Source organism: Ictidomys tridecemlineatus, chromosome 3, assembly GCF_052094955.1.
Source record: "Ictidomys tridecemlineatus isolate mIctTri1 chromosome 3, mIctTri1.hap1, whole genome shotgun sequence".
NCBI lineage: Eukaryota > Metazoa > Chordata > Mammalia > Rodentia > Sciuridae > Ictidomys > Ictidomys tridecemlineatus.
The window spans coordinates 53,051,823-53,069,025 of NC_135479.1; the positions used below are offsets into that span (position 1 = coordinate 53,051,823).

Genomic DNA, 17,203 nt, shown 5'->3' on the forward strand with positions numbered 1-17,203 from the left:
GAAAACTTGGAATGGAACTACCATTTAACCCAGCTATCCCATTCCTCAGTTTATACTCAAAGGACTTAAAATCAGCATACTACAGTGATGCAGCCACATCAATGTTTATAGCAGCTCAATTCATGCTAGCTAAACTATGGAACCAACTTAGAGGTCCTGCAACAGTTTGAATGGATAAAGAAAATGTAGTATATGCACACAATGGAATATTACTCAGCCTTAAAGAAGAATGGAATATGGCATTTGCAGGTAAATGGATGGAACTAGAGAATATCATGCTAAGTGAAATAAGCCAATCTCAAAAAACCAAAGGTCAAATGTTTTCTTGATAAGCAGATGGTGATCTATAGTGTGTGTATGGGGGGGAATGGTAGGGATTGTGAGAGGAGAGTGAAGGGAGGGGTGGGGCGGTGGGGATGGGATAGACATTGTTATACTATATACACGTATGATTACACAACCAGTGTGACTCAGCACCATGTACAACCAGAGGAATGAGAAGTTATGCTCCATTTGTGTATCATGTGTCAAAATGCATTCTACTGACATGTATAACTAATTAGAACAAATTTTTAAAAATTAAAAAAAAAGGCTGAGTGTGTGGCTTAGTAGTGAAGCCCCTGGGTTCAATCATTAGTACCAAAAAAAGAATTGTATTGTAAGTTGACAGTCTGTAATTGTACATATTAAAGAGATACATAGTGCTGGGCCGGGTGGCCCATGCCTGTAATCCCAGCAGCTTCGGAGTCTGAGACAGGAGAATCGCAAGTTCAAAGCCAGCCTTAGCAACAGCAAGGCACTGAGCAACTCAGGAAGACCCTATCTCTAAATAAAATGCAAAATAGGGCTGGGGATGTGGCTCAGTGATTGAGTGCCCCTGAGTTCAATGCCCTGTACCAAAAAAAAAAAAAAAAAAAAATTCAGCAGGGTACAGTGGCGCACTCCTGTAATCCCAGCAACTCAGGAGACTAAAACAGGAAGATCAGGAACTTAGTGGGGCACTAAGTAACTCAGTGAGACCCTGTCTCTAAATAAAATATAAAAAAGGGTTAGGGACGTGGCTCAGTAGTTGTGTTCCTGAGTCCCTGAGACCTGTCCCCCCAAAAAGAATGGTCGTAATGGCTATGCTTCAGCACCATCATAAAGTTGAAAAATCATAAGTTGAACCATTGTAAGTCGAAGATCACCACATCCAACACATCATCATCATCATTATTATTATTATTATTATTATTACTATTATTATTTGTGGTGCTAGGTCCCAGGGCACCCTACCACTGAACTATGTCCCCAACCCTTTTTATTTTGAGACAGGATCTTACTAAGTTTCCCAAGTTGAATTCAAATTTGCAATCCTCCTGCTTCAGCCTCCCAAGTTGCTGGGACTTCAGGTGTGTGTCACCACACCCAGGCGCAATCATTAACTACACTGTTATGACTACAGACACCATGCTATGCAAAACATCTCAACTTATTCTTTATTCTAACTGAAATTTTGTACCCTTTGACTAATATCCCTTCATTTTTCCTGCCCCCCAAATGTGTGTGTGGTTTTTAAAAGGGTGATTAGGTATGTCTCCCAAGGGGGTGACATTTGAACAAAATCCTGAAGGAGACAAGAGCGAGCCCTGCCAGATCTGCAGAGAAACGTTCCTGTCAAAGGGAACAACAGAAGTAGAGTCCTGGGGTGGGAGGATTCTTGGTGTCTCCGAGGGACAGTGTGGCCGGGGTGCAAAAAGTAAAGGGACAATAGGTTTGTGTCTGTGCACACCCTGTGAACTTTTTAAAGACCATCTTTTCAGGAATATTTCTATAGCAAACAGCCTTGGAAGAGAGAGTGCCTCTCTCCTGGCACAGGGCAGAGTTACTTGCTGTCCAGAGATAATGTCTCCATTCAGGGCAAAGGTTGGACAGATTTGCCTGCAGCCCTCTGGGGGAGCCTGAGCTTTCCTGAATTCGGGTTTCCTTGGCTACAATACACAACATCCCTGGGGATTGGCCTCCACATGCCCCCAGGGGACCTTCGCCACAAGAGACACCCATGGACATAGCACTCGGGTTGCTTGTTGTGCTGCGATGAAGTCCTTTGTCTCTGACCCTAGAATTTCGTGTCTTCCATCAGCATCCTCGAACTGTGGCCGGCTAACCTGCTCATCATACGTAGGGCCACAGAGATCCTTCACAGTTCTTGACAGAGAGGCAAGGTCAGAGACAAGGACTGAATGAACGAATGAACAAATGAATTGGGATTCAGAGAGCATTCTTCCTCACGTGCAGAAGAGGAGCAATGAACAGTCCTCGGGGACATTGCATACAGAATCGGTCACTACCATGGAGGTCCAATGGGCCCAAGGAGGACCACAGAAGGGGTAGAAAGAAGCAAGTGGAGCCTGTTCACACTGTAGTTGGTGTGTGAAAATATGGGGATCACACACTTCCTGGCTGAAGAACTAAAGAGAGACGATTTGGAGGAGGAGGATGGTGCAGAAGCCAGCACCCCCAATCCTGGCTCCCAGAGCCCGCAGCAGACTGCTCAGAAAGAAGAACTTACCACCCGGGCCAGGCCTTCAGGACCAAAAGAGAGAAAGAAAGACAGGGGGCATCCCGCGATCACCCTCTGACTCCGCAGGTCCTGTGTCACCTGCTTCTCTCACCTCCCCAGGGGGCCTTGCCTCCCGCTGAGCTGCCTCACACTCCCCATCATCAGACTTGCCAGACAACAGAGCCCGGGGTGTGGGTTTAGAGGTGTGATCAGTGGATTCCTTGTGAGGGGAGGAGAGTGAGCCCCAGGGGACCAGGAGGCCAAGGCCCAGTTTCCTCGGCTGCCCCCTGTGGAGGGTGGCGGTCCTGTTTCCTCAAATGCGTCTGTCCCTGGCTGGGAAGGAAACACCTGGGTGTGGAAGAGCCCCGTGGGGATGAGAAGCATTGTTCCCAGGGGCCAGGGGCCTTGGGTGGGACCTGAGGGGCCTGGATACTGAGGCACCAGATGGTGGGCACAGTAGCTGGGCATTCACCTCCTGCCACTCAGCCGAGGAGGTCTCTTGGAGACCGCGTGGGGACAGGCCACGGGCCTTAGCGGTGTGGCTTAGCATCCCACACCAGAACGCCTGGGTTCCAATCTGCTCTGTCACTAGGGCCACCCGGCCTCCTGGTTGCTTCAAGCCTCTGTGTCCTCGTTTCCCCTATTGGTAAAGGAGAGCGGAGAGGAGCACCTCCCGCACAGGATTGTCATGGGGACTCAACAAGGGGATGTTTGCAAACCACTTAGGGCTAAATAAACGAACACAACAGGCCCACACCTGGGAGTCCTCCACTAGCTCTACTCTGCTGGAGCCAAATGGGGTGGCCGCCTGTCCGTTCCCTGATCCCAACCTGTGCGCCCACTTTCCTGCCTCTGTGGGTTTGTGCACTCTGTCCCCCTCATCCAGAAAGTCTCTTGCCCCATTTCTGCACCCCAGGCTTTTCCTCTCTTTGAAGGCTCAGCTCAGGTGGCCCAGAGCCCTCCTTGGTCCCACACCTGGGGGGCTCTCTCTCCCCCACTCCTACACACAGGGACCCTCATGGCCGTGTCTCAACTCCCAGGCCAGGTGGTCATCTCCTCCAGGACAGAGACCAGGCCTCGGTCAGGCTCTGGCACCAGCTGCACAGAGAAGATGCTTGATCCACGTGTACAGAGAAAGATCAAGCCGGATCAGCCAGACTGCCACTGAATTCCCCTGGAGAGGGATGCACAGGTGTTGTCCCAGAAGGGCCACAAACAGGGACCCGGATGACTGACTTGGAGTCCTCACTCATTCTGCAATCTTTAGCAAGTCGCCCCTCTCAGCCTCCGTCTCCTGATCTAGGACCTGGGTGTTAAAACACGTATCCATCTGACCTCCAATTGCTGCTGAGAATCAAATGGGCAGAGGGGACCCCCCAGCACGGGGCATGTAGAATGAGCCCTGTCATCCCTGGCGTATACAAAAGTTAAGGTCAAGGGAGCAGAGCTGCCCTTACGGGGTCCTGTGTGTTTCTTCATTGGAAAATCAGAACCAGGCAGAGGGGTCCTAAGGACCACTGTAGCTGGGTAACTCTTTTCAGAAAGGTCGGCCTCAGCAGCCCAAGAGTTGGGCTCCTAAGAGCCGGGGACTCTCAGCCCCTCTGCGTCCCTCTTTCCCAACCCTTCCACCACTCTGCCCAGTTGAGTCTCTCCGTACTCCTTCCATGGAGACCCCTCCCTCCCTGGAGACCCCTCCCTCCCCAGCCAGCACCTACCTTGGCTTGGCCACAGCTGCTCCACTCCTCAAACCCTCCAGCTGGTTAGCTCCCTGCCTTGCACCCAGCGACACTAACCACCCCAGGGACCAGGACGTCTCAGAGGATCCTCTATCTGACTTTAGTCCTGACTGCTGCCTACAGATCTGCAGAGAACAGCCAGCGGCTCAAAGGCCTGCCCTGTCCCTCCTCTTCCTTCCCCTTCCCCAAAGCCTTCGAAGCTCCTCCCAGACACATCCTGCTCGAGGCTGTTTTCTGAAGCCGCGTCTGTGGTCACCCCCCGCCCCCCACACGGGAGCTTCTTTATTGTGATCTGGTGCAAGGGGGCAGGACAGGGCACCTCCACAGGGATCCACTCCTCGGGTGCTGATGGGGCTGGGACACAGGAGCCCTGACCTCTCTTCTGAGCTCCAGACTTGCCAATCTTTCTCCTCCCGGGTCACCACCGGCCACGTGTCCACCTCTGACTCGACAGATATAAACCAGCTCATCATTTTTCCCTCTAAAGCTGCTTTTCGGTTTCTTCCTTCAGAACCCAAAACCTGGGGGTCATCCTAGCACCTTCCCCCCTCACCTATTGCATCTAAGCTGCATCAAGTCTTGTCCATATCTCATGAATCTTCCACTGAGTCCCATCCCCATGGTTGTCACTGCCTTATCAGGCCACCATGGTCTTTCTTCTGACACACTGCAACAGCCGGAGGTCTCCTTTTAATCCTGCCCCCATACCACAACCAAGGGCCTCTTTCACATAGTAAAATGCAAATCTGATCAGGTTGCACCCCTGCTACAACCTTCAGTGGCTCCCTATTACTTTCATGATTCTGGCCAAACTCTCCTTAGTGTGACTTTCAGGACTCTTCTTGATGTAGTTTCTCCTTAATCTCCAATCTTGTGTTTTAGCCCCTCGCTTCAGCCCCTCCTAGAAGTACTGTAGTTTTCGACAATCCAGGCTCTGGGATTTTCTTCCCAACCCGACTCTTCTCCTGGCTCACCCTTGCCATCCTTCCCCATAGGGGAAGAGGATAAAGAAGTCAGAGGAGAAAATGTTCAAAGGAGAGAATGGATCAAAGATGAGTGCTAGGCAAGGACAGTTGTGGGTAGCAGATCAACTCTAAGATGACATGTTAGTTTATCACATCGTTTCTCTGTTTTCTTTTTGTCATATTTTGAATTCAAGCATTATTTGGGGGGGAGTCTCCAACACATTTATAGAACTTTGAAAAAGCCACAAACTCTATGTCCTCATCCTATTTGGCCTAATGGCTCTGGAGAGAGACAGATTGCTGGAAGCAAGATTTGAGTGCCTGGATTCAGCTATGCCTGAAACCCTGACACCTTATCTATCCGTGAACTGTTCAACTATGGACCCAATAAATTCATAATTTTTTTTTTTTTATTTTGGGAGGATAACTGTAAATTGAACTGTAAATTAAGCCCAGGGGTACTTAACCACTGAGTCACATTCCCAGCCCTTTTTATTTTAAAACAGGTTCTCACTAAGTTGCTTAGGGCCCCATTCAGTTGCTGAGACTGGCCTCTAACTCATCCTCCTGCCTCAGTCTCCCAAGCCACTGGGACTATAGGCATGTGCCACCACACCCAGCATTTTTTATTTTTCTTTTTATTGTTCCTAATCTTTTTTTTTTTTTTTTTTTTTTTTGGATTAGGCCTCTTTGAGTGGCGTTTGTCTCTTGTAATCAAATGTGCTCTGGGGCTATGAAATCCCTGATTTTTTTTTTTTTTCTGCAAGGTCCTTACTAGGTTCTGTTGTGACCTCTTATTTTGCAGAGGAAACGATTTGAAAAATCATTTACTCATGGCTCTGCCTGCCGCTTACAACGCTGTCTTTTCTGTTCATGTGGCTGGAATCACATTCCATCTCGCATCTCTGTATTAGAGTTCTTGGGTCATATGCCTGCCTGTCCCTTGTCCCTCCCCATCCTGTCCCCTCCCCACATTAACTGTTTGGGAGAGCAGTGACCAGGTCTTACTCATTATTCTGTCCATCACAGGAGAAGAGAAAGAGAATTCATGGCTCATTAAATAAAGCAAACAGATGAATGAATGAATGAGTGTGGGAACGAACCAACCCAGGACGTGATCGAGGATCAAGAACTCAGCCCCTGCAGGCTGGAGACTTGGCAGCAGCCACCCGGTGTGGCCGCCACGGGCAGCCCCCTGCGCTTATCAGCTTTGGCCTAACTGAATCGGAAATCACATGCTGAGGCTGGCTTCTTGTGGCTGCGCTGTGCTTCTTATCAAACGGTGGCTGACTCTGCAACTGCTTTGGGTGTGGCCACCATGGGGGTGACAGCCGGTGACTGTAGACAGTCTCAGAGTTGTCCCTTGCAAAGAGGATCTGAGGCACCTTCATGGCTGAGGTCACACACTCGTGGTGGCCAGCCAGGAACAAGAGTCAGAGTGACATGCCCACTCTTAACCAACCCCGTGACTTTTCTTCTCTCCACTCACTGTCCTTAGAGTTGGTTTAGCTGGGGTTTCCAGTCTGTGCTGTTACCAGGTTCCCTGTGTTTGTGCCTGTCTCCCGACAACCTCACCCCCAGGCCAACAAGGCCAAGAGCAGGACTCAGCAATGATGGTGACAATGAAGCCTCCCTGCGTTTATTGCTCTAGATCCCGGATTACCTGGACCACTCATGGAAACGAAGCCATCCTGGGGTGATCAATGCCCAAGATATGGAAGCAGGTGGGCTCATCATTATCACCATGCCTCTGCCTCCATCTGCACCCTCCTCACCAGCTAAAGGTTCCTCCCTCCCGATGGCCCCACTGCACACAGCTGCTACACTTCTCAGGGTCCCCTGTCCTATGAGAAGCAAATACTTCTGTTCCGTCCTTATTCCTCTTTTCAGGAGAACTGTTCCTTCCAGGAAAAAACCAACAACGAAACACCCTCTAAGTCCTTTCCCTATCCATTTCAAAGCAGTCAGGAGCTTTACACAAAAATGAAGTCCTCTTGCAATTGTGAGCAACTCCCCCAGTGGAAGAACAGATACTGGCACCTGGCATTGGTGATCAGGGTGGAGTCTGGTGAGAATTATTTGCTTTGGATCAGGGAGATCCAGGATCACTGTACCCTTGCTTTCAGCTCTGCCTCCTGTGGGATGTGTCTCTGGGACCATTTAGCCTCTCACACCTGATTCTTCATCTCAGTTTTCTAAGAAATCCACTTACACGAAACACTAAGAAGCAATGTAAAATTCCCTGAGGGTTGCATCTGGAGATGCAGGGAGAGTATATTACATAACCATCCACTCACTAGTTCCTGGTTTTTCTCTCCTAGATCCACCTCCCCAGACATATCCAGGTCCTCTTTGAAATATACTTAGGGGCTGGGGTTGTGGCTCAGTGGTAGAGTACTTGCCTAGCATGTGTGAAGCACCAAGTTTGATCCTCAGCCCCGTATACAAAAATAAATAAATGAAATAAAGTTCTTGTGTCCATCTACAACTAATTTTTTTTTTAAAGGCATTCAGAGCACTCCCGTTCCATTCTGTTCTCACCTTTTAGTTTTGCTACCCCAACTCATGAACCACCATTCAAAGCCCTGATGGCTCTCTGGTTGGTAGGACCCATTCTTAGAAAATGGTGAGAAGTCAATGAACCCGAAAACCATTCTAGAAACACATTTTACTTCTGCTAAACAATAGGTACAGTTATGGAGGTGGAGAAACTAGAGTGGAAAGACTCACATCCCTGGTGGAGGTGGGATTAGAACCCGGCACCATCCAGGCCACCTGCCCCCCCAGCAGGCTGAGCCAGTCAGCATTCCAAATCTTTCCACCTCACTCCAGGAAGCCAAGGCAGTGGCACAGCGGAGACCCACCTGCTTCTCAGGCAATCCCCTCCAGTTCTCACACCCACCACCCGGGGAAGCAGGTGGAGACAGTGTCCTAATTTAAACCAGTGGTTTCCAAAGTGAAGTCCCTGGAGCCACAGAATCAGCGTCACCTGGGAATCTGTTAGTGACTAGTACTGTCTGCTGGGGCCATGGAAACGGAGAAACAGGACAGTTTGGGAATTTTCTATCCTTTACTTCTGGTAGTATAATTCTGCAGGAGGTGTGTGTGTGTGCAGAATTGGGACAAATTAAGGTGATAAGTTTATTGGAAGTAGGTTTATGCTTCATATCCAGCCACTCAGCTTTTCCATCATTTTTTTTTTTTTGAGGGAGGTTTGCGGGGGAAGCTGAGAGGAGAGGCAATTTGATTTTAAGCACCATTAATGTTTTTTTTTTTTTAAAAGTTTTGATATCTAAAATAATTACTTAAGTAATTCATAAATATATGTTTATGGTGAAAATACTCAAACATTATAGGAGTATTCAGAGTGGAAAGAGAAATCCCTTTCACACACACACACACACACACACACACACACACACACACACTTCTGATTAACAAATCTTAAAGGAGACGAAGGGGACCTATGTGAATGACAAGTTTGCCTTCTTTGTGCTTAGAAAGAAGGGACCGGGGCATCTGGAGACACACTTTTTCACTGACTTGGGTATTCTCTGTGCCTCGGTTTCTCCATCATGTACACACGCATATGCCGTACCCAGAGATGGTGGTGGCACCCTCCCATTGCCCTTACTGGCTGAAGAGCAGTGTGGGGGGGGGGGTCCTGTGAAATTTATTCTGGTCTCTAGGATGTATCTACAAGAATTCCAAGCCAGGTGAAAATCGCCCTGCTTTCTATTATTCCTGTCTACTCACTCACATTAGGGAAATCAATAGGTTCTAGAAATTAAACATGTCCCTTTGTAATCTAGAGCACGTTACATTTTTGGAAACTATATTTTGGTGCTTTCCCTAGTGCCTGTCCTAGGTAGGACTTCTTCCCCCAAATCTCACAGTCTCTTTCAGTAAAGAGAGGAGGAGGACACAGTGGACCATACTCTGTCCCTGTGATCTGTCCCTGGGATATCTCCACTTCTCCACCATACAGGGGGTTGTCAGGGCGCATATTTTTTACATGGAGCAACAGAAGTATAAAACTCTTTTATGAATTACATAAAAATATTATAAAAAATAGAAAAAAAAGAGACTCCCCCCTTTTCTCTCTCCCCAATTTCTTTTCTGTCTCCCTCAACACAAACGACTCTTCATAGCTCAGGGTCATTGACACCAAGAGCTTGTACCATACGGATTGTTCTTTGACTGGCTTTGCTTTTCTGGGGGATCATTTTATATCAGTACATAAGGACCAAGCACATTGTTTTATTAAATTTACATGTACATATTTTTGGGGACCAGTGACCTATGGAACGACACAGAAAATCAGGCCACTCCCTCTTTGAAAGCAGCCCATCATGTTGGTGAGGGAAACCTGTAACCCTCTCCCTCCCAAGATTTTAGCAGGTACAACTGTCTCCCAGCTCTTTGGTGCCCTTCTTCCCTTGGGTGCAGAGAACTTGGGGTTGCTGTGAAAGGTGCCCGGCCTCCTTTTACTTCCTTGTTCTCACGACATCCTTGAGTGGGAGACCCAGTGGACCCTCCTTCCCTGCCCCTCCCCCTGACCTTCATCTTTAATTGAGTTTCCCGCCACCTCACCCCACAGGTTTCTCTGGAGATGCTGAGCTGGGAAGTGGGCCTGAGAGCTTTCCAGGATGTGGAGGAGGTGCTGGGGATCTGGATGTGTATAAAGTACATTATTCCTGTTTCCTTCTGGCAAAGGGATTCATACCAGGAAGAGAGAGGGACCAAGAAAGCTGGGGTCTGTCAGTGAGAAAACTCAGAGTCTAACCCCTTTTACCTGTGCAAATGGCCTAGTCTCTCTGCATATCTACTCTGTGGTGCATGCCACATGAAAACATGCACATGCACACACGCACACCCTAGAAAGACAGGTGATCTGGCTGGGCTCTCCTCCTGGCCTCTAGCTGTGTGACTCCCTGCTCCTGGATTTCAGTTTCTTCACCTGCAACCCGAGGGGTTGGAAAGCACATTTCCAAAGCTTCCTAAGCTTCCAGTCCCCAGAGGATCCTGAGTTCTGGCCTTAGAGAACTCCAGGCTCCAGTTTTACCCAGAGAATGCCTCCCTAGTGATGGGAGGTCCCTTCCCTTGGAGGTGCCAGGGTGGGGTTGGGGAGGGGGCTGTTCTGCTCCTGAGGTCCTGGGGGACCACATTAGACCGGCTCTCCCGCCTTGAGCTATATTCGGGCTTCCTTCGGACAGCCCAGGCTTGCCTGGATCCTGGCCAAGCCACAGCTGCCCTCTCCTCCCTCCGCCCCCACCCTGCCCACTCCTGCTGAGGAAGTGAGGAGTGTCGCTTCCTTTATGAAATGCCAAAACTCCTTCTGAAGTCCTCTATAAGGAAGCCATCCTTCTCAGACATCGTGTGAACTTGGCTTTTCTGGACCTCAGTTTACCCACTGCTCACCACTCCTGTGAGTGGTTTGTGGGGGGGGGCATATAGCTTAGCGGTTAAGGGCAGGCGTTCTGGAATGCACTGTGTGGGCTTGAGTTCTGGCTTCTCCTTTTTACTGTCTGTGATCTTGGGTAAGTTACTCAACTTCTTTGCTGCTCAGTTTTGTGAGAAAGAGAATGTCTGGGTGGTTCATCTTCAGAACATAGAATTCAACCTTCATTGGATCGAATTGTAGCCATTTTAATTTTTGGGGGGGGGGGTGGCAAGGGATGTACTGGGAATTGAACTCAGGGGCACTCAACCACAGAGCCACATCCCCAGCCCTATTTTGTATTTTATTTAGAGACAGGGTCTCACTGAGTTGCTTAGCGCCTCAACTTTTCTGAAGCTGGCTTTGAACTCTCGATCCTCCTGTTTTGGCCTCCCAAACTGCTGGAATTGCAGGCATGCGCTGGTGCGCCTGGCTTTCCCGCCCTAATTTTAAAATGAGCCAATCGCAGAGATTGTACCCCTGAGCCCTCCAATCAAAGCAATGGGCAGCGATGCCTTAGGAATAAAAGCAGGTGGACTGCCGGCTCAGGCTCGCTGGCTAGGTACTGTAGCATGCTCTTCTGGCAGAAGTGAAAGTTTGCCTTGACCACCTACTTTGGAGCACGAGATTGATTTCTTGGCATTTTGATTTTTCTAACAGCTCCCCTATTTAATAGTGCTGACCTCTGTAGGAGGGAGTCTGGGAGGCACAAGCCCATTAACATAAGCATGGCGATAATAAGCCTGGGAAGCCATTCCTCCTGGCTCTGGGTGGACATTCTCTGGCAAGTCCCTGTCCAGGTTCCAGTAACCGAAAGGTTGGGACTTGCGGCTCTAAATTTCTGGAGATCCCGCAGGAGGTGCACACACATGGCGGCTATGTCCACAGCTACTTTACACAGGACACACACTCAGAGGTGCAGAGGCTCAGAGGCGCTGATCTGAGCCAAGATGCAAGTGTACCTGCCGCAGGGGACAGAGAGAAATAATGAACATTTGGGGGACACAGTCAGCCACCTGCTTGTTTTCCCCCAGAATGAAGCAGAAGGCACCTTATTCCAGGGACAGCAGCAGCGTCCTTTACCCCAACCTTTCAGGTAGGATTGGGGGGAAAAGAGGGATTCAGAAAGATGGGGAAAGGGGGGTAGTCTATTCTCCCCCAGGGAAGAGACCACCTCCCAGTGCTGGTGTGGGTGGTGACTGTGACAATAGGGGAGGGGAATCTGAAGCCCCCCTCCCCAGCTGCTCCAGGCAGGCTGGGTCCAGATGCATCTCCTGTGAGTGGCTGCAGGGACTGGAACCTTCTTTCTAGCCTGACTTTAAGCAGATGGAGGGGGCTGTAGGCTTTCCTGCCCCAGGGGCTGCGGAGGGCACTTTACCTGGGAGGCAGAAAGGACCCTAACTTGGATCTCTGGGGGAGATCCCAGGATGGTGGTGGACTACTCCCTTCAGGCCCCTGCAGGAAGCACCAAGCTGCCAGAGGACAAACAAGTGGAGGAGCCATTGTGTTTAGAGAAGCCTCCTTTCCAGGAAGGCCTCAAGGTCCCTGCTCAGCTGGCCAAGGCCCTTTGACTCTCTGCTTCCAGGGATCTCCTGGGGCCAAGCCGTTTCCTGGATAACAGTCTAGAAAGCACCATCCCCATTTACATAACTTCCTCTCCTAAGACCTACCGTCCCCTAAAAATAGACACTGCATCCCCTTCGCAGGTGAGGAAATGAAGCTTGTGTGAGGTGGCCAGAGTTGCACAAAGCGATGGTAGTTTCTGCTCCTGCCAGGCCTCCCTACCATCAGAGGGCTGGGGCGAGAGAGCACCTCTACTGGCCAAGGGAGCAGAGGGAGTGGAAGGCCACAGGGATCCCTCCAGGTGCAGTAGGGAATCACAGAGGTGGAGTGGGGGAGGGGGAGGGACAACACCACTTTGACAGCCCTAACCCCGAGACCCTCAGCGCACAGCTGGATTTTGCTCCCATCACTAAAGCCTACCCAACCTTGTAGGAAGCAGAAACCTGGCAATGGGAGACTTCTCCATGTCCCAAAGTCAGAGGGTAAATGCTCCTGTTAGGGATGGCAAGGCTAGAAGGTTGTGGCCCTGGGTCAGGAATAACTGCATGGAGTGGTGCAAAGTGAGAGTCTTCAAGGTCATTGCCAGTTCTCTGTAGTCCGTGGTGAAGCAGCCATGTGGAGGAGGTCTAGCTTGGAGAACAAGGTGAGGAAGTGGGAGCACAACCCTCCTTCACCTGCCTACAGCAGGACACAACTGGGACTCTCGTCACAGACGCCCAAGCCCCTAACCCTTTTCTTCAGTACTCAATGACTCAGGTTGACAAGAGTCATGGACTAGATGAGACATCTGGCTCTGACTCCTTTTAATCTGTGACACTTTGGTTCATGGATTGGTCCTAGATCATGGTGACTACTCAGAGTGGGCATCAGACCTACAGGTACCCATCTACAGGATAGCCAATGATTTATGTTGAAGCCTGTCCAAAGGAATCTGTCTTCCTAGTGGGGGTGATAATAACCAAAGTATTGCTTCTCTGCCTTCGGCATCCATCAGAATTATCTGGGGGACTTTTAAACTATATGGGCACTCAGCCTCCATTTCCCAGATATTTTGATTACTTTGGATTGGGGTGCAGACATTGGTATTTTACAAATGATTCTTAAATCATCTTAATGTGCAGGGGCTGGGGTTGTGGCTCAGCGGTAGAGCGCTCACCTAACATGTGCCAGGCCCTGGGTTTGATCCTCAGCACCACATAAAAATAAATAAATAAAATAAAGATATTGTGTCCAGTTACAACTAAAAAAATAAATATTAAAAAAATCTTAATGTGCAGTCATGTTTGGGAGCCACTAATGAAGCCAATCATTCTATTTTTTTTTACTTCATTATGTGTATCATAACAAAGTCTTTGATAATTCCAATATCTGGATCATTCCAATATCTTGGTTTGGGCCTTTGCTGATGATCTTTTTCTTTGAAAATATGCCACATTTCATTTGCATATTGAATAATTTTGAATTGCACTCTGGATGTTATGTTTGGATGTGAGGTGTTCTCCAAAAGCTCATGTGTGAGATAATTCAAAGTTTAGAGGAGAAATGATTAAAACAACCATTCTGTTACTGTTGGCCATGTTTTCCATCCCTTTCTTGTTTAATCTTTTTGTGCCTTTGAATCTAAACTATGTCTTTTGTATATAGCATAAGGTTGGGTTTTGCTTTTGTATCTAGCCTGAGAATCTCTGCTTGTGAAGTGTTTAATCCATTCACATTTAATGAAGTTATGGTCAGATTTACATCTGTTATTTTGCTATTGGTTTTCTATTTGTCTCTGTCTCATACCATTTTTTTTTGTTATTCTGTTCTTCTTTTACCACCTTCTTTTTGATAAATAATATTTTAGCATATCACTTTAGTCCTTTATTGATTTTAACTTTTCACACACAAAATTCTGTCTTGATTTTTATAAAGAGGCTTTTTCTACATCCTCATTCCATCATGCCCAAAAGATAATTAATTTTTTATTATTAAACTATCCTTATTTTACCTAGGATAAATCTTATTTGATTTTGATATATCTATCCTGTATACATATAGTTGCTGGATATGCCAACTTTTTTCCACATTTTTTATTGGTGTATTATAGTTGTACACAACGATAGGATTTGTTATTACATATTCTTAACATGCACACAGTATAACCATGTAATTTGGCCAATTTCACTCTCCACTGGTATGTTAAAGACGTTGTTTGTTTTGTTTGCTTTTGGTTTTTTATTCGTTTTTTTTTAAGTTATTAAAGACTTTTGGATCTAAGTTTATGAGGGAACTTGATTAATAACCCAGAAACCAGCTTATTGTGTTTTAATATGAAGGTTATGTTGGCCTCAAAAAGAAGCTGGAAAGTACTTCACCATTTGCTATTCTCTGAAAGATGTTATATGAGAGTAGAGTCATTTTTTTCTCTAAGTGTTTGAAAGAAGTTACTGGAGAATCCACTTGGCCTGTGGTTATCTTTGTGAGTTGTTTTTTTTTTTTTTAAATTAATAATGGCTTGACTTCGGGTTTCCATTCCTGCTTGTGACAGGTGAATAGTCAGCCATGAGCAGGTGTGTAGGGGAGGACAAGGAAGGGCAGTAACTTTGCAGGGAGGACATCAGACATACACATCAAAGAGAGCCCATAAGTCACAGGACTGACTGGGGATGAAAAAAAAAATTATCAAAGCAGATCAGCATCCAGGAAATGGGAACTGGTATGTCAGACCCTCCCCCAACCATAGTTGCAACCACTTAAGGAAACTATCAGCACAAGACCATGTTGCAACCATCTCTTGTGACCAGGTCATCCCGACATCCCGACCTGCCCCCCCCATGACCAGGTCATCACTGAAACCATGTCATAGCCATCCTTTGTGACCAGGTCATCATGACCTTTGAAAAGAAAACTTGCTGAGGGCTAGCTATACCAAGGGTAATAGGCCACCTAAGGGGGTATGAGAAACCAAGGCAAGAACACAGGGACTCAAAACCAGGCTTCAAAAGGGACTTAGAAACCCAGACTCTGTAAGATTGACGCCATTCTCTCCAGAGATGGTCCACTCAGTGCCTAAGCTGTATGTCCTTGTCCTCATTATTGCTAACCTCCCCCCACCCCCGCCGCCCCGCCTGCTGTCTTTGTAGATGGCTGGAAATCCTTCCTGCCAGATCTCAAGAACTGGTTGCTACAGACCCCTGGGGTCACTTCAGCTCAGTGGGAACAGCTTTATAGCCCCCGTGAGGAGCTTGGTAGCTCTCATTTTCCTATCTTAACAAAAAAGCTGATCAACTGAAAGTTGACAATTCTTCATTTTTTTAGGGCGGGGGGCAGGGTACAGGAGATTGAACTCAGGGGCACTCAACCACAGAGCCACATCCCCAGCCCTATTTTGTATTTTATTTAGAGACAGGGTCTCACTGAGTTGCTCAGCACCTCACCGTTGGCTGAGGCTGGCTTTGAACTCCTGATCCTCCTGCCTCAGCCTCCCAAACCACTGGGATTACAGGCTGTCACAGGCATGGTGACAACTCTTCTTAAATTCAACAAAAAAAACTGAGGTCACAGGACAAACCTTTGCTTCAAAAATTAGATACAAGCTAAGCGTGGTGGTGTGTTGAGGATCTCACACATTTGTGAGGTTTACCTCTAGGGGCTCTCCCAGGTTCTTCTAGTGAAGAACAGAAAAATTCCCTTCTGCTTCTAGCATAAGGAAGGGGAAGCAGCCATTTTGGAATATGCTGAGAGCACCCTCTACCTCTTCACAAAGCCTGCCCCTGTGAGAAACTTCTACCAGAGCCTAACTGACCTGGGGGAAGGGAAATATTCATATCCACTCCACTCTAGCCTTTTTGTAGGGCAATATCAACACTACCTTCCCTAATTGTCCTGTTTGTCCTAAGGGGACAGAAGCAGCAGAGGCATGGGCCCATCAAAGATGGAAACCTAATCCCAGGACTATAGAACACTTCATCCACACTTACCACCACATGAGTGGGGCTCTTGTACAACAGGAGCCAAAAAAAACACAGCGTACAGAAGAAATTTTAACTCCTGACACCTATAGACACACCAAACAGCAAACACAGCCTAACCCCTAGACAGATTGACATAAAATCTGATGCTAAAGACCCATTTCCTTTTAATCAGTACATCATGTTGGCTTTCAACAACAACAAGAAAACCCACAAGGCATACTCAAAGACAGAAAAACAAAACAAAATAAAACAAAAAAGTTTGAAGGGACAAAACCAGTATCAGAACCAGACTCAGAAATGGCAGGGTTCTTGGAATTATCTGACTGGGAACCTAAAACAATGAAATTAATTTGCGAAGGGCTTTCGTGGAAAAAGTGGGCAACATGCAAAAACCATATGCAATAATATAAGCAGAGGTGGAAACTCCAAGAAAGAATCCACAGGAAATGCTAGCAATCAAAAAACGGGGTAACAGGGGGCTGGGGCTGAGGCTCAGTGGTAGAGCGCTTGCCTAGCACGTGTAAGGCACTGGATTCGATCCTCAGCACCACATTAAAAAAATAAATAAATAAATAAAATAAAGATATATGTCCATCTACAACTACAAACATATGTTTTAAGAAAAAACATGGTAACAGAAATGAAGAACACCTTTGAAGGGCTAATCGGTTTGTACAACAAGAATCAGTGACCTTGAAGAAATGTCAATAAAAACTTCCCAAACTGAAATGCAAAAGAATGAAGCAGAATGGAGGTAGTGTGCTTCCCCCCAACCCACTCCCCACCAAAAGGGCAAATGCAATCCCCAGATCTAACTCATAGCCTGTTGGCCATTAAAATTATATTAGGAGATTTCCCCCCCTATTTTACAACCCTTAACTGTTACCCATTAAAAAGTATGATATAGTTTCTTGACTGTGCCCTCACTCTCACCAACAATCATATCAACCTCAAAAACCCCAGGTGCAGCTCTAAAATCAGGATGCCTTTGCCTTCACATC

At 47.5% G+C, this 17,203-nt stretch overlaps 1 protein-coding gene across 1 annotated transcript in view; it reads right to left on the reverse strand.

Annotated features, from left to right (window-relative positions):
* Pik3r6 (phosphoinositide-3-kinase regulatory subunit 6) overlaps nt 1–4,436 on the reverse strand; it is a 58,384-nt gene extending 53,948 nt beyond the window's left edge. Inside the window, exon 1 of the mRNA XM_078042874.1 lies at nt 4,258–4,436. The gene's annotated coding sequence lies outside the window, so the exon portion shown is untranslated. The remainder of the gene's footprint in view (nt 1–4,257) is intronic.
* Nucleotides 4,437–17,203: the final 12,767 nt, after the last annotated feature.